Below are 19734 nucleotides of genomic sequence, written 5' to 3'. Positions count from 1 at the left end.
CATCTTTGAAACTCCACTTCCCAGCATGCTCTTTTTCCCATCGTGATTATTAAGTGGACGTGACCGCGGTACATGCTGGGAGTTGTAGTTTTCGGAGCCGGAGTGTAAACTGGGAGATGAGGTTTCGAAGATCTTTCTTTGTTAGGGTTGTTTATAAAGTCCGTCACCTCCTCTGGTCTCTGATAAGGGGAAGAAAGTTTTATTAGCCCCAATCTTTGTGTTTTCAGCCTTTTACACTGTGCAGTTGCATGCAAATGATGGCCTTATACGTTCTGCTTTTATAAATTAATGGGAAGCAAAAGTGGACTATTCTTTGGACTAGAATATTTCTATTTTTGCCAACGCCCATGTCCAGTGAGGAAGCAATTACAGAAGCCAGACCTTCCACCTTCTGCACCCCATAATGATCCTGGGTCCAGTCTCCCAAAAGGATAAAGAACAGGAAAGCGACAGGGTAGATAGCATAATGGTTATGCAAATAGCTCTCTGAGGCTCCAAAGTCCTAGGTTCAGTCCCCCGCACCACCATAAGCCAGAGCTGAACAGTGCTCTGATTAAAAAAAATTTTTTTTAATTTTAAAAAGTTAAAATATCTAAACAAAAAAATTTGAAAGGGGATCGGGCGGTAGCGCAGTGGGTTAAGCTCATGTGGAGTGAAGCGCAAGGACGGGGGTAAGGATCCGGGTTCAAGCCCCCGGCTCCCCATCTGCAGGAGCGTCGCTTCACAGGCGGTGAAGCAGGTCTGCAGATGTCTATCTTTCTCTCCCTCTCTCTGTCTTCCTCTCCTCTATTTCTCTCTTGTCGTGTCCAACAACATCATCATTGACAACAATAATAATAATAACCACAACAATGATATAACAACAAGGACAACAAAAGGGAAGAAAAAACTAGCCTCCAGAAGCAGTGGATTCGTGGTGTAGGCACCGAACCCCAGCGATAACCCTGGAGGCAAAAACAAACAAAAAAACAAACGAAAAGACCAGGCAATGGTGGTCGAGCCCCAGCTCCCCACCTCTGCGGGGATTGCTTCACAAGCGGTGAAGCAGGTCTGCAGGTGCCTTTCTCTCCCCCCTCTGTCTCAGCCACCTCTCTCCATTTCTTTGTGTCCTATTCAACAACAACGACATAAATAACAATAATAACAATAACCACAATGATAAAAAAGTAGGGCAACAAAAGCAAAAAAAAAAAAAAAAAAGAATAGGAAAGCTTCCATTGGAGGAGGTGGGATACAGAATTTTAGTGGTGGGAATTGTTTGGAATTGTACCCCTTTTATCCAACAGACTTGTCGATCGTAATTAAATCAATAGTAAAAAAAAAATAACATTCCTGTTTTTAAGAGATCTTGAGAGCACACTTTCGAAGAACATAATATACTGGGCCTGGGAATCCTTATTTTTGTTGTTTTCTGAGGGATATGATAGAATGCTATTGTAAATCTTACCTGGTGTTGGGAGAGATTAATTTCATTTATGTACTTATTTTTATTAGCGATTAAATAGTGATATAATTCCTTGTCAGCCTCACCACCGAAATTCTGAGTGCCTCCCCTCCACCCCATTAGTTTTCCCAAGTATCTAGAGACAGGTTGGTTGTTGCTACTGCCTCTTCTTTCATCTTCTTCTTCCCTTTCTTCTCCTTCTTCTTTCTTCTTTTTCTCCTTCTCCTTCTTCCCCCCCTCCCTCTTCCTTCTTTCTTTCCAAGTTTGTGGGTTTCAATTCTTTATATTCTCATATAAGTGAACCCATGTGGTAGTCTTTTACTTCCTTACTTTGCTAAACACAATCACTTCCAGTTCCATCGGTTTGCTCTGAGGAACACAACACTTCCTTTTTTAAATTGCTGAGTTGCACTCTATTGAATAGAGGTCCCATAACTTCTATGTATTTATTTATTTATTTATTTTCCCTTTTTGTTGCCTTTGTTTTTTCATTGCTGTTGTAGTTAATGTTAGGACAGAGAGAAATGGAGAGAGGAGGGAAAGAAAGAGAGGGTGAGAGAAAGACAGACACCTGCAGACCTACTTCACAGCCTATGAAGCGACTCCCCTGCAGGTGGGGAGCCGGGGGCTCGAACTGGGATCCTTACACCAGTCCTTGCGCTTTGCGCCACCTGTGCTTAACCCGCTGCGCTACCGCCCAACTCCTGTCCCATAACTTCTTATCCTATCATTTGTCAGTGGGCACTCAAGTTGCTTCCTCATTTTTGGCAACTGTGAATAATGCAGCTATGAACATGGGAGTGCATTTATCTCTTGTTTTTTGAATAAATGCCCTAGGTGTGAAATTGTTGGATCATAAGGTGTTTCCATTTTCATGTTAAGTATTCTCCACACTGTTCTCTGTAATGGCTGTACCATTATGCAATCCCGTCAGCAGTGTAACAGTGTTCCTCTTTCTCCACATTCTTACCAACATTTATCATTTCCTGTTCTGTTGATGCAGGGGGAGAGACTCAATTTAGATTTAAGTGTCCTCACAGCCTCCCTAGCCCTTCCCTTTCCATTTCCATAAACAACCACTATTACTGAGCTAGTGTTGCTATTTAAATTTAGCAGTATCTACTGCCTAGTCTCCAGGCTTTCACTACAAATAAGAACCAGTCTTCATTATTCTCCTTTCATCTCTAGTGACACTGATCTTCCATGATCTGCACTTGCCTAAGATAAAGGGTACTTGAAATAAAAACATGTGATGGTCATAAAAGACTTCAATGTAAGTCTTTTATCTGCTTTCTCTATAGTTTTGCCGCTCATTCATCTCTTAAATATATAGATTTTAGGGCCAAGGTCAACCCATATTCTATTGCATTCTACTGGACCATATGTTATTCCTAATCTGCATGACCACCCTGTTTTTTCATATTACAGCTGAAAAATCTGTGTAACAAGGAGGTTTAAGTAATTTAAAGAGCACACTTCTGGGTGATTAGCAACGAGAAAATAGTGACTGAGAACAACTCATTCCATATATCTCCTGTACATGAGTTAGCAAAGGTGCAATGTTTGCTGCCAAGTCTTTTTTTTTTTAATATTTATTTTATTCTTTGTTGTCCGTGTTTTATTATTGTCATCGTTGTTGCATAGAACAGAGAGAAATGGAGAGAGGAGGAGAAGACAAAGAAGGGGAGAGAAAGACACCTGCACTCCTGCTTCACTTCTTATGAAGTGACTCCCCTGCAGGTGGGGAGCTGGGGGCTTGAACCGGGATCCTTATGCTGGTCCTTGCGCTTTGCGCCAAGTGCGCTTAACCCGCTACACAACTGCCTGACTCCCTGCTGCCAAGTCTTATGAGAGATTAATGGAAGTCAGGTTAGTGGAGGAAAAAGTTATCCACTAAAATAACCAACCATTTGGTGTATTGCACCAAAGTAAAGGATTCTGGGATGGTGGGGGGGGGGTTCAGGTCCTGCTGTGCTATGGTAGTGTTGTTGGGGATTAAAGTGTTTTGCAGAAAACAGAAATTTTATACATGTACCATCAACTTTATGTACTTTTAACTGTAAACCATTAATTCCTCCAATAAAAATATTAAAATATAGCCAACCAACACTTTGAAGGTAGCACAAATGTAAATGTTTGACATGTGAACTGTGTTGGTTAGTGGGTGTTAGCAACTAACTAGTAAAAGTAGTATAATTCATAGTTTTTAGTCACCTGGTGTAGGTAGGAAGAAACTATTGTAGCATATGATTGTTTATATCATAGAAAATTGATTGTATGGGAGTCGGGCGGTAGTGCAGCGGATTAAGCGCACCTGGCGCAAAGCATAAGGACTGGCGTAAGGATCCCGGTTTGAGGCCCCGGCTCCCCACTTGCAGAAGAGTGGCTTCACAGGCGGTGAATCAGGTCTGCAGGTGTCCATCTTCTCTCCTCCTCTCTATCTTCCCCTCCTCTCTCCATTTCTCTCTCTCCTATTCAACAACGAATGACGTCAACAACAATAATAATCACAACATGGGCAATGAAAGGGGAAAAAAAGGCCTCCAGGAGCAGTGGATTCATGGTGCAGGCACTGAGCCCCAGCAATAACCCTGGAGGCTGTTGTTAAAATTTCGGAAGGCTCTTGCCGGGCCGGCTAGCTTCACAGCGGGTAACAGAGATGCGGAGACAACGGCTGGGCAGGGAAGCTGTATTTCTTTATTCAGGAACAACGATTCACAAACTAAGACAAACTAATCACCAAACAGAACTCTGCTGTCTCTTTGCGGCGGCGCAAGCACTCTTTCTTTTACACTGGAACTCAGGAACTCTCCAACTCTGGCACTCTGGAACTCTCGTACTTGAGAGCCCTCTGAAACTCTTCTACTGTGGAACTCTCTCTTACTCTGTAACCCTGAAACTCTCGAACTCAGGAACTCAGGAACTCTGTCACTGGCCTCAGGAACCCTCTCTCGGGGTTCCTTCGGGCGGGGCCAAGCAGGCCCGCGAAATTAATTGGACTGATCCAATTCTCTTGGCGGGGGGAGGGCTAGGACAAACCAATGTAAAGCATACGACAATTCCCCCTTTTCTTTTTAACTAAATGACTATAGTATCAAGGGTGTGGGGTGAACAGAAACATATATAACAAAAACCAGCATGTTGCCAAGGGAAGGCCTGAGGGGGCCATATCTGAAAAAAAAACATTTCTTGCCTCTGGGGGCTACTTGCCTCGACGGGCAATTGCATGGGGGCGGGAATGGCCTAGAGTCCCACAGGCAGCTGGCTGCAACTTACTTACTATGAAACAAAACTTGTTATTAGCATATCTACTGTACGATCCAACGTTTCTAATAGAGAAGGAATTTGAGACTTTTACATATCAACAACGTCTTTTAACCTTTTGTTACACCCATTCAAGATGGAGACACACCCTAGGTGTGGGCTGGAGAGGAAACCTCAGGCATGAGAATAATTAGCATAGCCATTGTGCGATCTACCATTTCTAATAGAGAAGGTAGTGTTTTACATATCAACAAGTCTATTTAACCTTTTGTTTAGACCAACTTAGTTAAAATATATTGATTGTTAACTAATTTTTACCTCAGACTTTAAATGTAAGTTAATTTTATCTTTATGAGAATTACATTGAAAACCTTTTTCATTTAACTTTGACTAGTAAGAATTTAGCCTTAAAGCTACTGTTTACCAAACTTTAAACATACACATAAACATGGTCATTAATACACTAGGAGAGAAACCTTTGTTACGAAGACATGTCATTTTAAACACGAATTTAAATCTGTACTGTCTTAGTTGTTGGGGGGGGGTTCACCATCCGGAGGTGGCTTCCCGCACAGCTTCACTTTTAGGAATTGCAGGTTGCGATCTCTGCACAAATCTCTGCGTACTCCAGCTTGTCTGCCTTCAGGCCGGACCAGCGGCTGGAGATCTCGTGTGCCCAGTTTCGGCAGGGAGCCCGGGGGTCCGGGAGGCCTGGGATGGTTCCAGAATTCATAGAAAGAGGGCAGGCAGGCCAGCTTTGCAGAAGGTGTGGGCCTAGATTCCCAGGGGTGGCGGCCATGATGGGCTGCTGCGGCCCTGCCCCATGGCCCTGCCATGTCTGCTGCCCTGTTCGCAGTGGCCGAGCAGTGTGGAGGGATCACGTGTCCTGTGCCCTGCACCACGCGGTGGAGAGCCGGCTCCTGTGGGCTGACCTCGGGCTCTTGCGTGTTGGCCTCGGGCTCCAGGGGCTCTTGTGTGCTGGCGTCGGCCTCCTGCGGGCTGCGGGGCTGCAGGGCTGCGGGCATGGTGCGCGGGGTTGTCTGGGCGCAGCCGGCTGGCTGGCTGTTTAACCAGGTGGAAACAGCAGCTCCGCGCCTCGCCGCCAGCCCGCTGGCTCTTCCCGCTGGCTGTTCTGAGTTCGCCCGAGCGAGTGGAAACCACAGAGTGGTCCAGAGATAAATGTTCCAGAAACAGCAAAACAGTCTCGTGAAGAAAGAGCAGAGGCCTTTGGAGATCTCTTCACAAGCAGAAGAGAAGGCCATAGTACATAGGGAGCCAAATTGTCTTTACTTATCTGAGAGATGCGCAGGTCAGGTCCACGTGGGCGCCATTTGTTGTTAAAATTTCCGGACGGCTCCAGCTGGCTGGGCTGGCTTCACGGTGGTGAACAGAGACGCGGAGACAACGGCTGGGCAGGGAAGCTGTATTTCTTTATTCAGGAACAACGATTCACAAACTAAGACAAACTAATCACCAAACAGAACTCGGCTGTCTCTTTGCGTTGGCGCAAGCACTCTTTTTTTTACACTGGAACTCAGGACCTCTCCAACTCTGGCACTCTGGAACTCTCGTACTTGAGAGCCCTCTGAAACTCTTCTACTGTGGAACTCTCTCTTACTCTGTAACCCTGAAACTCTCGAACTCAGGAACTCAGGAACTCTGTCACTGGCCTCAGGAACCCTCTCTCGGGGTTCCTTAGGGCGGGGCCAAGCAGGCCCGCGAAATTAATTGGACTGATCCAATTCTCTTGGCGGGGGGAGGGCTAGGACAAACCAATGTAAAGCATACGACAATTAGTTAACAATCAATATATTTTAACTAAGTTGGTCTAAACAAAAGGTTAAATAGACTTGTTGATATGTAAAACACCTTCTCTATTAGAAATGGTAGATCGCACAATGGCTATGCTAATTATTCTCATGCCTGAGGTTTCCTCTCCGGCCCACACCTAGGGTGTGTCTCCATCTTGAATGGGTGTGACAAAAGGTTAAAAGACGTTGTTGATATGTAAAAGTCTCAAATTCCTTCTCTATTAGAAACGTTAGATCCTGCAGTAGATATGCTAATAACAAGTTTTGTTTCATAGTAAGTAAGTTGCAGCCAGCTGCCTGTGGGACCCTAGGCCGTTCCCCGCCCCCATGCAATTGCCCGTCGAGGCAAGTAGCCCCCCAGAGGCAAGAAATTTTTTTTTTTTCAGATATGGCCCCCTCAGGCCTTCCCTTGGCAACATGCTGGTTTTTGTTATATATGTTTCTGTTCACCCCACACCCTTGATACTATAGTCATTTAGTTAAAAAGAAAAGGGGGAATTGTCATATGCTTTACATTGGTTTGTCCTAGTCCTCCCCCCGCCAAGAGAATTGGATCAGTCCTGTTAATTTCGCGGGCCTGCTTGGCCCCGCCCCAAGGAACCCCGAGAGAGGGTTCCTGAGTTCCTGAGTTCCAGAGAAAAAGAAAGAGTGCTTGCGCCACCGCAAAGAGACAGCAGAGTTCTGTTTGGTGATTAGTTTGTCTTAGTTTATGAATCGTTGTTCCTGAATAAAGAAATACAGCTTCCCTGCCCAGCCATTGTCTCCGCGTCTCTGTTCACCACCGTGAAGCTAACCCACCCGGCAAGAGCCTCCGAAATTTTAACAACAGGAGGAAAAAAAAAAAGAAAAGAAAAAGAAAAAGAAAAAGAAAATTGATTGTATGTACTCATTCTTTGCTGAAAAATTTGCAGAATTGGGGAGTTTGGCGGTAGCGCAGCAAATTAAGCGCACATGACCCAAAGAGCAAGGAGCAAGGACTGGTGTAAGGATCCCGGTTCAAGCCCCCGGCTCCCCACCTGCAGGGGAGTCACTTCACAAGTAGTGAAACAGGTCTGTAGGTGTCTTTCTCTCCCAGTCTCTGTCTCCCCCTCCTCTCTCCATTTCTCTCTGTCCTATCCAACAACAACGACATCAGTAACAACAAATAATAACTACAACAATAAAACAAGGGTAACAAAAGGGAATAAATAAATATTTAAAAAAAACCTGGCAGAATTGTCCATTTGAGTAGAACCAGACAAGGAACCTACCATTGCATGAGTACCAAAAAGGGGACAAACTGTGCCCTGAACTACCCACTTCAGAGGGGTTATGCTTGGCTTTGAAACACCTAAGATCCCCGGAGAAGGACAGTAATTATGACCATTATAATCATATTTCGGAGCAGTTTCTTCTTCTTCTTTCCTCTTTCTCCCTTTTTCCCCCTCTAGGGCTATTGCTGGGGTTTGGTGCCAGCACTACAAACCCACTGATTCAGGAGGCCTTTTTTTTTTTTTTTCCATTTTATTAGATAGGACAGAGAGAAATTAAGAGAGAAGAGGAAGATAGAGGGAGGTAGAGAAGGATAAACACCTGTGGACCTACTTCACCACTTGTGAAGTGACCCTCTTACAGATGGGGAGCCGGAGACTCAAACTGGAATCCTTGCGTGGCCCGGCCCCTCACTTCTCCTCGGCTTCCTCCTCCCCCTGGCGCTTTCCCCATTTTTTTTAAGGGGGGGATAAAAATAGCACCGAAATGTCTTTCACTGTGGTAGAGGTTGGGCTTGCACCATGATCATGCACGTAACAAGCTCAAAGCTTCTTTTAACCCAATCTGTGCATGTACTTATTTATTTTACTTCAAAGTTTTAATTTTCTATATCATCTATTTAGAATCATGTATATTTTATCATCTATTTAGAATGCATGTATGTTTCCTCTTTTATTACTTTATTAACTTTCCCTTTTGCTGCCCTTTTTTATTGTTGTAGTTATTATTGTTGTTGTTGATGTCATTGTTAGATAGGACAGAGAGAAATGGAGAGAGGAGGGGAAGACAGAGAGGGGGAGAGAAAGATAGACACCTGCAGACCTGCTTCACCACCTGTGAAGCGACTCCCCTGTAAGTGGGGAGCCGGGGGCTCGAACTGGGATCCTTACACTGGGATCCTTGAACCATTCCTTGCACTTTGTGCCACATGCACTTAACCCGCTGCGCTACTGCCCGACTCCCTGGTTTCACCACTCTTATGCCAGCATTTTCATTCAAACCAAGAAAGCTCACAGCAGCAGAGCTCTCTGTAGTGCTGTAGTACTCCTGTGTAGTAGTATTGGGATTTGAACCTGGAGCATATGAATGGCAGGGCAGGAGTCAGATCTGATGAGCTAGCACTCTGCCATTTTTTTCCTAGTAATTAAAAAAAAAGTGTGTGTGTGTACTTTAGACTGACAGATAGACAAGCTGTGAGCACACTGCTTTGCCATTTTATGCATTGCCAGATTGTAAACCCAGGGCCTCACACATACTGCTGACTCACCTCCCTGACCTGGTCAATTTCAATTTCTTTAACCTAGAGAGGTATATGGGGAGAAAGAAGCTGACTAGTGCTGCTCAGTAATTAGGGACCGTCTGGGGTGAGGAGAGTGGGGCAGTGTGGGGAGCTTCATGTTTATGGCTGGCTAAGGACACCTGCCCCTTAGAAATTCAGGCTCAATATTTTAAAGCCTTCTGGATGAGCTATTACTTTAGGTGAGTTGCTATTAAATCAAAATAAGATGACAGAAAATGGAAATGGGGAAGTGCCTTTTCTATCTTTAGCCTGTCTTCATTTCTTGAGTCTATTTGCATCACACAAGCATTCACCTTCAAATGGCTTCTTGGAATTGTGTGAAAAATAGGACTGCTTTCCCCAAATTTCTCGGATTCCTTCAGGCATCAGTGAAGGTGCCCCTTTTCGTCTGGGAGTGTGGCAACTGAAGTGGGCAGGAGGGAGACCATTCTGACTTCCTCCTTATTTCATGTGCTGCTGCTCCCGAGGCCTGGCTTGAAAAAAGCAGGACATTCGGCGTAGACAGATGGAGGGCAGGGTCATTTTCAAAATGAAATGAGTGCACAAATCACACTGTGAAATTGACATGACCATCACTGCTGCTGTGATAGAGCGACTTTCATTTAGTCTGCGATTGGCAGTTGGGGAATAGATTAGTTTTGGGGGGTGGTGGTAGTAAAAGAAATCTAATTAATGATAGAAATCCTGGAAAATGCAGTAAATGGGTGGAATCACAAAGAGTCACTTTGTTTCAACAATCTTGGAACGCTGAAACATATAGTTAAAAAAAAAAGTTGGTGTTCTCTTCCCGGTTACTGCCCTTTTGAAAAAAATCAGGCTCTGAGAAGATGCTAATGGACTAAGGGTGGATTTTGCTGTATAAGGAAAGGTAGGTTTCCCATATAGGATTGATTCTATTTAGGCGAAAATGGATAGAAACTAAGAGCATGATGTTTGGTTCTTTTTTTTTTTTTTTTTAATATTTATTTATTCTCTTTTGTTGCCCTTGTTGTTTTATTGTTGTAGTTACTGATGTCATTGTTGGATAGGACAGAGAGAAATAGAGAGTGGAGGGGAAGACAGAGAGGGGGAGAGAAAGATAAACACCTACAGACCTGCTTCACTGCTTGTAAAGTGACTCCCCTGCAGGTGGGGAGCCAGAGGCTCAAACCAGGATCCTTCCACTGGTCCTTTTGCTTTGCGCCACCTGTGCTTAATCCACTGCGCTACCACCTGGTTCCCTGATGTTTGGTTCTTAACATGCTTATGTTTCTACTGCCCAACATGTGAGATGACCAAATCCCATTTGTGTTTGCATGTGTAATTTATTTGGCACTCTTTTTAAAAACTAGGTGGAAGGTATATTTTATTACTTATAATACAATATGTCCACTTCTTGTTGGTAAACACTGATAATTTTTTTTCCTATGGAAAATACTCTGAAACTAGGGAGATAGCATAGTGGTTATGCTGAAAGACTTTCACGCCTGAGGCACCAAAGGTCCCAAGTTCTATCCCCAGCACTGCCGGAATTCAGCAGTGCTCTAGTAAAGAGGGGAAAAACTATATGTATCATGCTGCCACCACAGCTATGGCCAAGCATCTTCACTGATAGAAAAAGACTTGCAAAACCAGTTTCCAGTTGTTTATTCCTTCTTTCATCCAGAGCATATTCTCCAGGATAGTCGTTTTGCGGGACTCAGTCACCTTGCTTCTCTCTCATCTCTCTCTACTCCAGATTCCAGTATAATTATAGGAAAAGAGAAGAGATTAGTGTCAAACTGAACTTGTAGTTGTCAGACTTTTAAGAACATTGGTCAATCTTTTTTTTTTTTTTCTTTTACTCTCTATCTCTCTCTTTCTCTCAGGGGTATTGCTGGAGCTTGGTGGCTACAATATGAGTCTACTATTACTAGTCACTATTTTCTTTTTCTTTGTCAGAGAGATTGAGAGTGAGCAAGAGACACACAGACTTGCAGCATTGTTCCCTTGCTCATGAAAAGTCTCCTTTGCGAGTGGGGACTGGAGACATAAATTGGGGTCCTCATACATGGGAATTTGTATGTGCCACCGCCTGCCTCCCGTTGTTCAATCTAAGATTTTTGGAGAGATTGTATATCAAAGTAACACTTGTCAACATTATGTTCAAAAGGTGAGACATTTAACTTCATTATGAACTCTTCTTTGGATGACTCTTACAGCCTTACTAAAATTTTAATTAGATTTTCTTTTTTAAATATTTTTATAAACTTATTATTTTTCTTTAAATAAACTTTTTAGTGGTCTAAATGTTCATTGACAGCAGGGGAAAATGGAACAGAATGAGTACATATGCAGATGGGATGATGAGAACATGCAACTTTAAAAAATTTTAATATGTATTTATTTATTTTCCCTTTTGTTGCCCTTTTTTGTTGTTGTTGTAGTTATTATTGTTGTTGTTACTGATGTCATCGTTGTTGGATAGGACAGAAAGAAATGGAGAGAGGAAGGGAAGAAAGAGAGGGAGAGAGAAACATCTGCAGACCTGCTTCACCACTTGTGAAGTGATTTTCCTGCAGGTGGGGAGCCGGGGGCTTGAACCGGGTTCCTTATGCTGGTCCTTGGGCTTCGCGCCATGTGCTCTTGACCTGCTGCGCTACCGCCTGACCCCCTATTTGTCTTTTTATTACCTTTATTTATTGGATAGAGACAACCAGAAATCAAGAGGGAGGGGGTGACAAAGAGGGAGCGAGACAGAGAGACACCTGCAGCTCTGCTTTACCACTCTTGAAGTTTTCCCCCTGCAGGTGGAGACTGGGGGCTCAAACGCAGGTGTCTGAGTATTGTAACATGTGCGCACAACCAAGTGTGCCACCACCCGGCTCCTTAATTAGATTTTTTTTCTCTTGAATATGCCTAGTTTTAGACCAAGTAGTTTATATTTTGGTGCTCACTGTATTATTTAACTTACCCTAGAGTACACAATAGTGTTACGTTTTAGAAAATGTTTATAAAAGGCATTAACAAAGAAGTCACAATTGTGAGTAAGGGCATTAAATAAATCAGTCAGTGTAATCTTACAACCTTAGAATCTTGCAACCTACTATTAATCACAAATTTTAAAAAATTAAATTTAAAACAAAAACAATAATCAGTCAGCCACCCAAAGATTACCCATTACTGTGTCTTACGTAGTATTTTCTGTACCAGGTCCCCCGTTGCTAGACTTCCCTCATGAACCCTTCCTTTTGTGAATTAGGTGACTGATTGCGCTGCTCGCCCCCCAACAAGGCGTGCAAAGCACCAAGAAGCCACATTACAGCGGCCCAGCACCGGGCTTGGTGACTGTCGATGCTGGCCAGTAGGGGCCGCGCCACTGCATCTCTTCCCTCTGTCCCTGTGAGCCTCCCCCCCCCCCCCCAGTCATTTGAATGGATCATTTGCTGTAGTTTGTTGGGACAGAACAGGCACAATGGTGTAAGAATTTTAAAGTTTAAGCACCGAAGCCGTTGTGTAATTGTATGGCGGCGTCCATGTGACGGGCGGCTCTGCCTAGATGCGAGTCCTGGGCTAATTGTCCATGCAAATTTGCGCTGCCAGTAGAAGACTGCAGGGGCCCACGCTGGCTGCAGACTCCTCTCCCTCCAGAAGAACTTCAGTAATTCGAAGAACCTTTTGTCGTCTTTACAATGCTCCGTGGACAGGACTCTTCCAGAATCCCTCTCTTTACACAAGCAGAAACCACATTAATTAATGAACTAAATTAACAGTCGAATTTGAAGTTATTGGTTATTTGGATGTGTGCTTGCTTCTGTCAGCCTTTATGTTACCCTCCTCAAGAGAAATGAAAATTATTTCAAAGTTTTAAACTTAAAGCATTTTTACTAAAAAACAAGTCTTTAAATTTCCTATAGCAGAGTGCTTCAAAATTATGGGTAGTTTGTTGCTTGTGAAATGGCCCAGTGATCTATAATGTTCTTATAATGAATCTTCAGACTGGGAAATCTACACAAAGGGACTGCTTTCCAAAACAATGAATTGAAGACAAAGTTCACTTCTCTTATATAGAGCAAAAACAATTCAGAAGCAAGTCAGTAGGGGATCTTTGTTAGGTTATTACACATCAGGAGAAAGCAGTTTTTTTCCAAGGGGATAAGGCTCAACAAAACCTAGCTTTCTAGTTCCAACTCTACTGTTTTGTTTTTTTAAGCAAATTCTAAATAGGTTTAAATTTAAAGGAAAAATTGCTATTTTAACACATGTACATGGAAATCAATACAAAGATGGCCTCAACACTTGTTTTTTTTTTTTTTTCCACAGCAAATACTTCATTTACTTAATAAAGGTACTCCTTAAAAGTGTATACATTCACTGACATTGGTATAGATATGGTACACGGATAAACAACTTATCTGTAGAATTGTTGAAAGATATAGCAAATACACAGGAACATTCAAAATTAAATCACAGAAGATGTAAAACCCAAAATGATTAGCTGAGGAAAGAGTAACAATATAAACAAGACAGTAGGCGTTGCTAACTCCAAGGGCATAGCGTGAAGCTCTCCAGTCAGATGCCATTTTTTACTTTAGAATTGATGTGTTTTGCTCTGTTATTGTTCTGTTATAAAGCTTTGGTCTTCTTGCAGTCAACCTCAACCTTTAGTCTTCCTGAGACATTTGAGTTTGGGGAGTTCTTTCTAGCATATGGCAGAACAAGAGTTCTAGACTACTTTTTTGAAGCCAACAATGAAAGGAAACTTCACTATATTACCAGAGTTTCAGGGCCCCAACTTAGGTTTTGTTTTGCTGCTTTTATCTTATTTTTTTCTTGGCTTTTATTTTCTCTACCCCAAACATTTTACCTCTAGATTTATATCTTTGCATAATATGTTTAGCTTCTGTTCCACTTGAAGAGAATTGTTTCGCATTATTACTAGAGACAAAACTGTATTTCATCTTTCTGCAATTCATTAAGAGCTAGCAGAAGAAATGGGTTTTAGAATAATTGTATAGCAAAGCAAATTGAGCAGGCTGTTTAATGAGCTAAGTGAGTAAGTAAGGTCTGACAAACTATAGCGCTTACAAAAAGGAACTGAATTCTTGTAGCACTACTAGTATATGACATTGTTATTCCACTAGCAAAAAAATCAAAGATTATTTCTTATACAATGTACGTGCAAAGGTAAAATATCTGGAAATGTACAAACATCTCAGATTTCAGAAACAGAAAAAGCACATGCAAATTTAACTTTTTTTGACTCACACTATAAACTTACTTCTAAATTAAATTGACTACCATTTATGGACTGTCTATGACATCACACACTCTAAAATGTCCTTTATAAAATAAAAGGGTATACATTAAAAAATTGTGATGGGGCTGGACAGACTGCATACATTACCATGCACAAGGACCAGGGTTCAAGTCCCCTATCCTCACCTGCAAGGGGAAACTTCACAAGCAGTGAAACAGTGTTACAGGTATTTCTTTCTCTCATACTATCTCCTCCTCCCCTTTCAATTTCTTCTTGTCTCTATCCAAAGAAGAAAAAAAAATTTTTTTTTTCTGAAGATCTATTTTCATGACCACTGGAGGCAGGCTCAGGCATGTCTCTGGTAAGCTTATTTCTATATTTACCTGAGACCGTCAAAGTCCCAAGACAACAGGTTCATCTTACGGTCAAATCAGGATGATGCCTGATGAGGTAATGCACTTGACAGTGTGCTGAGCTGTACCTGCTAGCTCCGATAGCCAGTTACCATGTGAATTTTGCATTACACCCACCCACCGACCAATTTATTCTTACAAACAGCATGCTTTAACAAGACACATTTCATAGAGAAAAGTAGGTTGACATCAACCATTAGTGCTAAGTGAACAAAGAAGCAAGTATGCTCCGGTTTGTGGGTGATTTCTTAAAAAGACTTTTAAAATGGCTTCCTCCAATAGGAAATAAAAGCCATTGAGAAAGCATCTCTCTCTCTCCCTCTCTCTCTCTCTCTCTCTCTCTCGGAAAAACAACAAAAAACACAGACTGTCAGGATAGCCACATATACCTCCCAGTCTTGGAAAGGTATTTAAAAAAGAGATGAAAAATTCCTCATACTACCTACAGCTCAACCTCTAGCTCCTGGGGGTCATTAACACTAGGGAGCAGGCAACTACCCTCCTTTCAAGGCTTCCTGGTCTGGGGGGGGGAAGTGGGGGGCAGCACAGATTTATAGCATTAGTCAGCAGTTTCTGAATTTTGACCTATGATAGGAAAGATACCTTGAGACAGGAGAAATAGATGGAGGCAATTACAAGCAGCGACTTGATTGATGGTTGACATTGTCAGGGCTCCCCTGTATGGCAGATTGCTATGGTGTTGAACTCCCCTTGCTATCAGTGGACGTTGCCATTGGCAACCATGCAGTGAAGCCAATAAAAAGGCAAGGAAATGAGAGGAAAACTCAACTTTAGTGGAAACCGTAGGGCTTGTGCTGTAAATTATGTTCCCCTTAGCAGTATGCAGCATCAATGTTTACGGTGCTCAAAGCTGCCTGCAGTCTTCACTGGACCCTGGGTGGAGTTTTATCTCACAGCACAGGCTGTGTGTAGACTGTCGTTCGTCTGTCTGGGCTGTTTTGTGTATTGTTGGGGAGGATAACAGATGTGGGTTCATCTCTGCCTCACACAGACTGGTTTTCAATTCCCATTTGTGATATAAACATGATGCAGGCACAAGCGCCAGAAACACCTGCAGTGTCTGAGACACACCCCCCCAGCGGGGGTCTTTCTCTAACTCCACCCACCCTTTGTTCTTCACCTGAAGGAGGGGAAGCAGCCCCAGCAGAAGCTATTTTCCTTTACAGTGGAGTGATTCAGAAAACTGGCTTAATAAAATCCATAAATCTGAACAACCTGCTCTGCAGAGGCAATCTTTCCTGCAACCCCCCCCACCCCCTGTCTTTCCAGTCTGCAGAAAGACAGCTACAAACTCTTCCCTGTTAAAATATTTCTCTTTCCTAAGCTGTTGATGACAGGGTTCTCATTTATTTGCTTGGAAGTGCCATTCTTTTTGTTGGATTGATTTTCGTCTTTCTTTGGTAGTTTCTTGCCAAGTGTCTGCGCTCCTATTGTTCCCTTCTTACTGTCTTCTTATGATGCCCTGCCTTTTCTCTCTCCTCCTCACCCCTTCACTCTTCTCTACTTTCTAACCCAACCTTCTTTTCCTGGTTTCTAATTTTCTTATCCTTTATTTCTTACTGTATGCATTCTTACATTCTCCTCTGGATACCTGCTTTTCCATTTATTCTTTAAATATTCCCTGGATTTTTTACTCTGTGCCAGGAAATCAATGTCATTGTGGAATTTGATGTTCATTAAAAAATATTTGAGGGGGAGTCGGGCGGTGGCGCAGTGGGTTAAGCACACGTGGCGCAAAGCGCAGGGACCGGCATAAGAATCCCGGTTCGAGCCCCCGGCTCCCCACCTGCAGGGGAATCGCTTCACAGGCGGTGAAGCAGGTCTGCAGGTGTCTATCTTTCTCTCCCCCCTCTCTCTGTCTTCCCCTCCTCTCTCCATTTCTCTCTGTCCTATCCAACAACAAAGCAACGTCAACAATGGCAATAATAACCGCAACGAGGCTGCAACAACTAGGGCAACAAAAAGGGGAAAAAAATGGCCTCCAGGAGCGGTGGATTCATGGTGCAGGCACCGAGCCCAGCAATAACCCTGGAGGAAAAAAATATATATATATATTTGAGGGAGTCGGGTGGTAGTGCAGCAGGTTAAGTGCACGTGATGCAAAGTGCAAGGACCTGCATAAGGATCCGGTTTTCCAGACCCCCAGCTCCCCACCTGTAGGGGAGTCGCTTCACAAGTGGTGTCTACAGATGTCTATCTTTCTCTCCCCCTCTCTGTCTTCCCCTCCTCTCTCCATTTCTCTCTGTCCTATCTAACAACGACGACATTGATCACAACAATAACTACAACAACAATTTAAAAAAAAAAACAAGGGCAACAAAAGGGAAAATAAATAAATAAATAAAGTATAAAAAATAAAATCATTTCCTTGTTGTAATTTCACTCGACAAATAAGAAAGCACATTGGAAGAAGTTAGGTAGGTTGTCTAAAGTAATTCAGTCAAAGATGTCACAGCAAGGGGTGTTAAGTCCAGCTTCTAGCTCACCTGTTCCTTGATAAGGAATGCTATGTGCTCGTCTCTCAGGTTAAGTAGGAAGCAAAGTAGCCTTCCTGTCATTGCATCTACTGAATACAGGTTACCCTTACCTTCTATAAACCTAGCTTCCTATAGAAAATTTGCTCTCTGCTCAGACTGTTATTTCTTACCTTTCATGTCTTTACTTACATGTAAGGGAAAAAAAAAAAAAACCCCAAGTTGGGAAACCCAGCATTTGACTATAGGTTGGTACTGACAGTCACCTTAAATTTTATAGTAAAATGCCTCACTAGGAGAACTCAGTGATCACTCTCTATGGCTCTGCTGTATGCTGTGAAATGTCTCACTATTAGAAATAGTTCCTAAATGTTCATGTGCCACATGTAGTAAATCCAACTATAGATTTCCTTTCATTCTTACTTTAATTAAAGTCTGTCAATCCTGTCCTTCTGGGAGAAGGCTTGTTCTACAATGAAGGTTGAACTGAAAAACTCAAAGAAAAAAAAAAAGAAAGGCATGGCAATCCTTAATGCTGTGCTGTGAATCTGGAATTAGCACTAATCAGACAAGGACATTTGCTATATTCATACTATGAACCTTTGAAAGGGGAAACTGGGGACGGCTGGTATTTGTAAGGATGACATAGTTTATCTTTCAGGTGGGCAATTCTAAGGCTCTGAGCCATCATTAAGAAACTTTAGGGTGAGAGATAAAATACCTCCAACAGAATATAAGTTGGGACTTGGGGGAGGGCAGTCTTGCCCAAAGGGTGCTTATGAGAGGATGTAAAGGCAGGCATTCTTGACTAGCAACAGAGAGAAGAGCCAAAAATAACAAGAAGTAGCACTCATGACCCCTTCACTGTTCTGTGCCCTCTGGGCTCAGAGTGAGTAGAGTCCCACGACTGAGTCCTCTGCCCAGGTCCCATGCCCGCCCCCAGGAAAGCGGAGGCTCCTGGGATGTGCTCTCTGTTCCATCTTCTCCTCTCCACCCCTGCCCCAGTCACACTGTAGATGAAAGCCGGGGCCTCCTTTTCAGCAGAGTCTTGAGACTAGGTCTGAGTTTACAGGAACAAAAGCCAGAGCTGAGCCTTGCGAGGGCCGTCACTGTGTAGTAGTAGCAGACTCGGAGGTTCAGTTTCTGTCTTCCCCCATCACCTGGAGGCTGGCAGGAGAGGGAGAGGCAGCGGACACTAGTAGCCTTTTCTGGTGCAACTCTTCCCACTTACTTCTGTTCACAGCCACTGATTCCAGCATGGGCTTCAGTTTCCCGTTGACCTTCACCAGCGCCTAGAACAAAGCAAGAGGAAAAACAATAGAACGGAGAGGGGACTCAGAATCACATGATTTTCCAGCATTCACATATGAGTGAGGCATCTGTAAGAGGATGATTCTTTTGGCAAACATGAGCTAGTTACAGGAAGCCAATATACATTTAGTGCCATTTCGTTATAATAGGGTTTGTGCAGAGAAATAAATAAATAAATGACAAGGTAACTGTGTGCTACTCCAGGGACTACCAGTCACACAGATTATCATCCTGTTTTAAATTGACATCAAGTAGGACAGAAAATAAAATATTCCAGCTCACGAATGCTTACTAGTATGTGTATTAATCTTTCACAGAAATAAATCTACCACTGTGCTTCACCATGAAGCTGTGTGGACTTATCTGGATTAAATAAGGTCTGGAAAAATCCTCAAAAAAAAAAAAACTGCTCATTTAAAAATATTAACTTATTTATTGGATAAAGACAGAGAAATTGAGAATGAAAGGGGAGCTAGAGAGGAGGAAAGGGAGGAAGGGACTGGGCAGGAGCACAGCTGGTTAAACGCACATATCATGAAGAGCAAAGACCCTGGTTTGGGTTTGAGCACCCGCCCAGTCCCTACCTGCAGGGGGAGACTTCACTGGTGGAGAAGCAAGTCTGCAGATGTCTCTTTTTCTCTCTCCCGCTCTGTCTGCTTTCCCCTCTCAATTTCTCTCTGTCGTATCAAGGGGAAGGGGGAAAAAAAAAAAGAAAAAAGAGATGCCTGGAGCAGTGGATTCATAGTGCTGGCATCAGGCCTTAGCTATAATGCTGGTGGAAATTAAAAAAAAAGAAAGAAAGAAAGAAAAAGAAAGAGAGGGTGGGGGAAGAAAGGAAGAGACACCTACAGCACCACTTCACGAAACTTTTCCCCTGTAGGAGGGGACTGGGAGCTTGAACCTTCAGTCTTGAGCCTTTCGACATGTACATTCTCCCAGGTGTACAACTGCCTGGCCTGAAACTACTTGTTTTTAAAACCAAGAATATTGGAAGTAAATGCACAGTGTGACCTGGAAACAAGTAGAAAACAGACACAAAAGAAAGGAAAATAAGTGTGCAAGAGAGGAAGCAGAGACATAGGAGACATGAGGGGAGAAGTAAGGCAGACTGTGGCCAGGGGTCAGCTGAGCATGAGGCTAGTGAAGCTCCCACTCCAGGATTCTTACTTGCACGAGGTCCTTTTTTTTTTTTTCTTTTTGTTTCATTATCTTTATTTATTTATTGGA

General features: G+C 43.0%; 1 long non-coding RNA gene across 2 annotated transcripts in view; it reads left to right on the top strand.

The window, feature by feature from the left end:
* Positions 1-19285, top strand: part of LOC132534242 (uncharacterized) — a 53727-nt gene extending 34442 nt beyond the window's left edge. For both annotated transcript variants that reach the window (XR_009545918.1, XR_009545919.1), the window contains one exon: positions 18440-19285. This is a non-coding gene — a long non-coding RNA (uncharacterized LOC132534242). The remainder of the gene's footprint in view (positions 1-18439) is intronic.
* Positions 19286-19734: the final 449 nt, after the last annotated feature.

Source organism: Erinaceus europaeus, chromosome 18, assembly GCF_950295315.1.
Source record: "Erinaceus europaeus chromosome 18, mEriEur2.1, whole genome shotgun sequence".
Classification (NCBI taxonomy): Eukaryota; Metazoa; Chordata; class Mammalia; order Eulipotyphla; family Erinaceidae; genus Erinaceus; species Erinaceus europaeus.
Note: the sequence above shows the minus strand (reverse complement) of the source record. Positions and strands in the feature narration are given on the sequence as shown.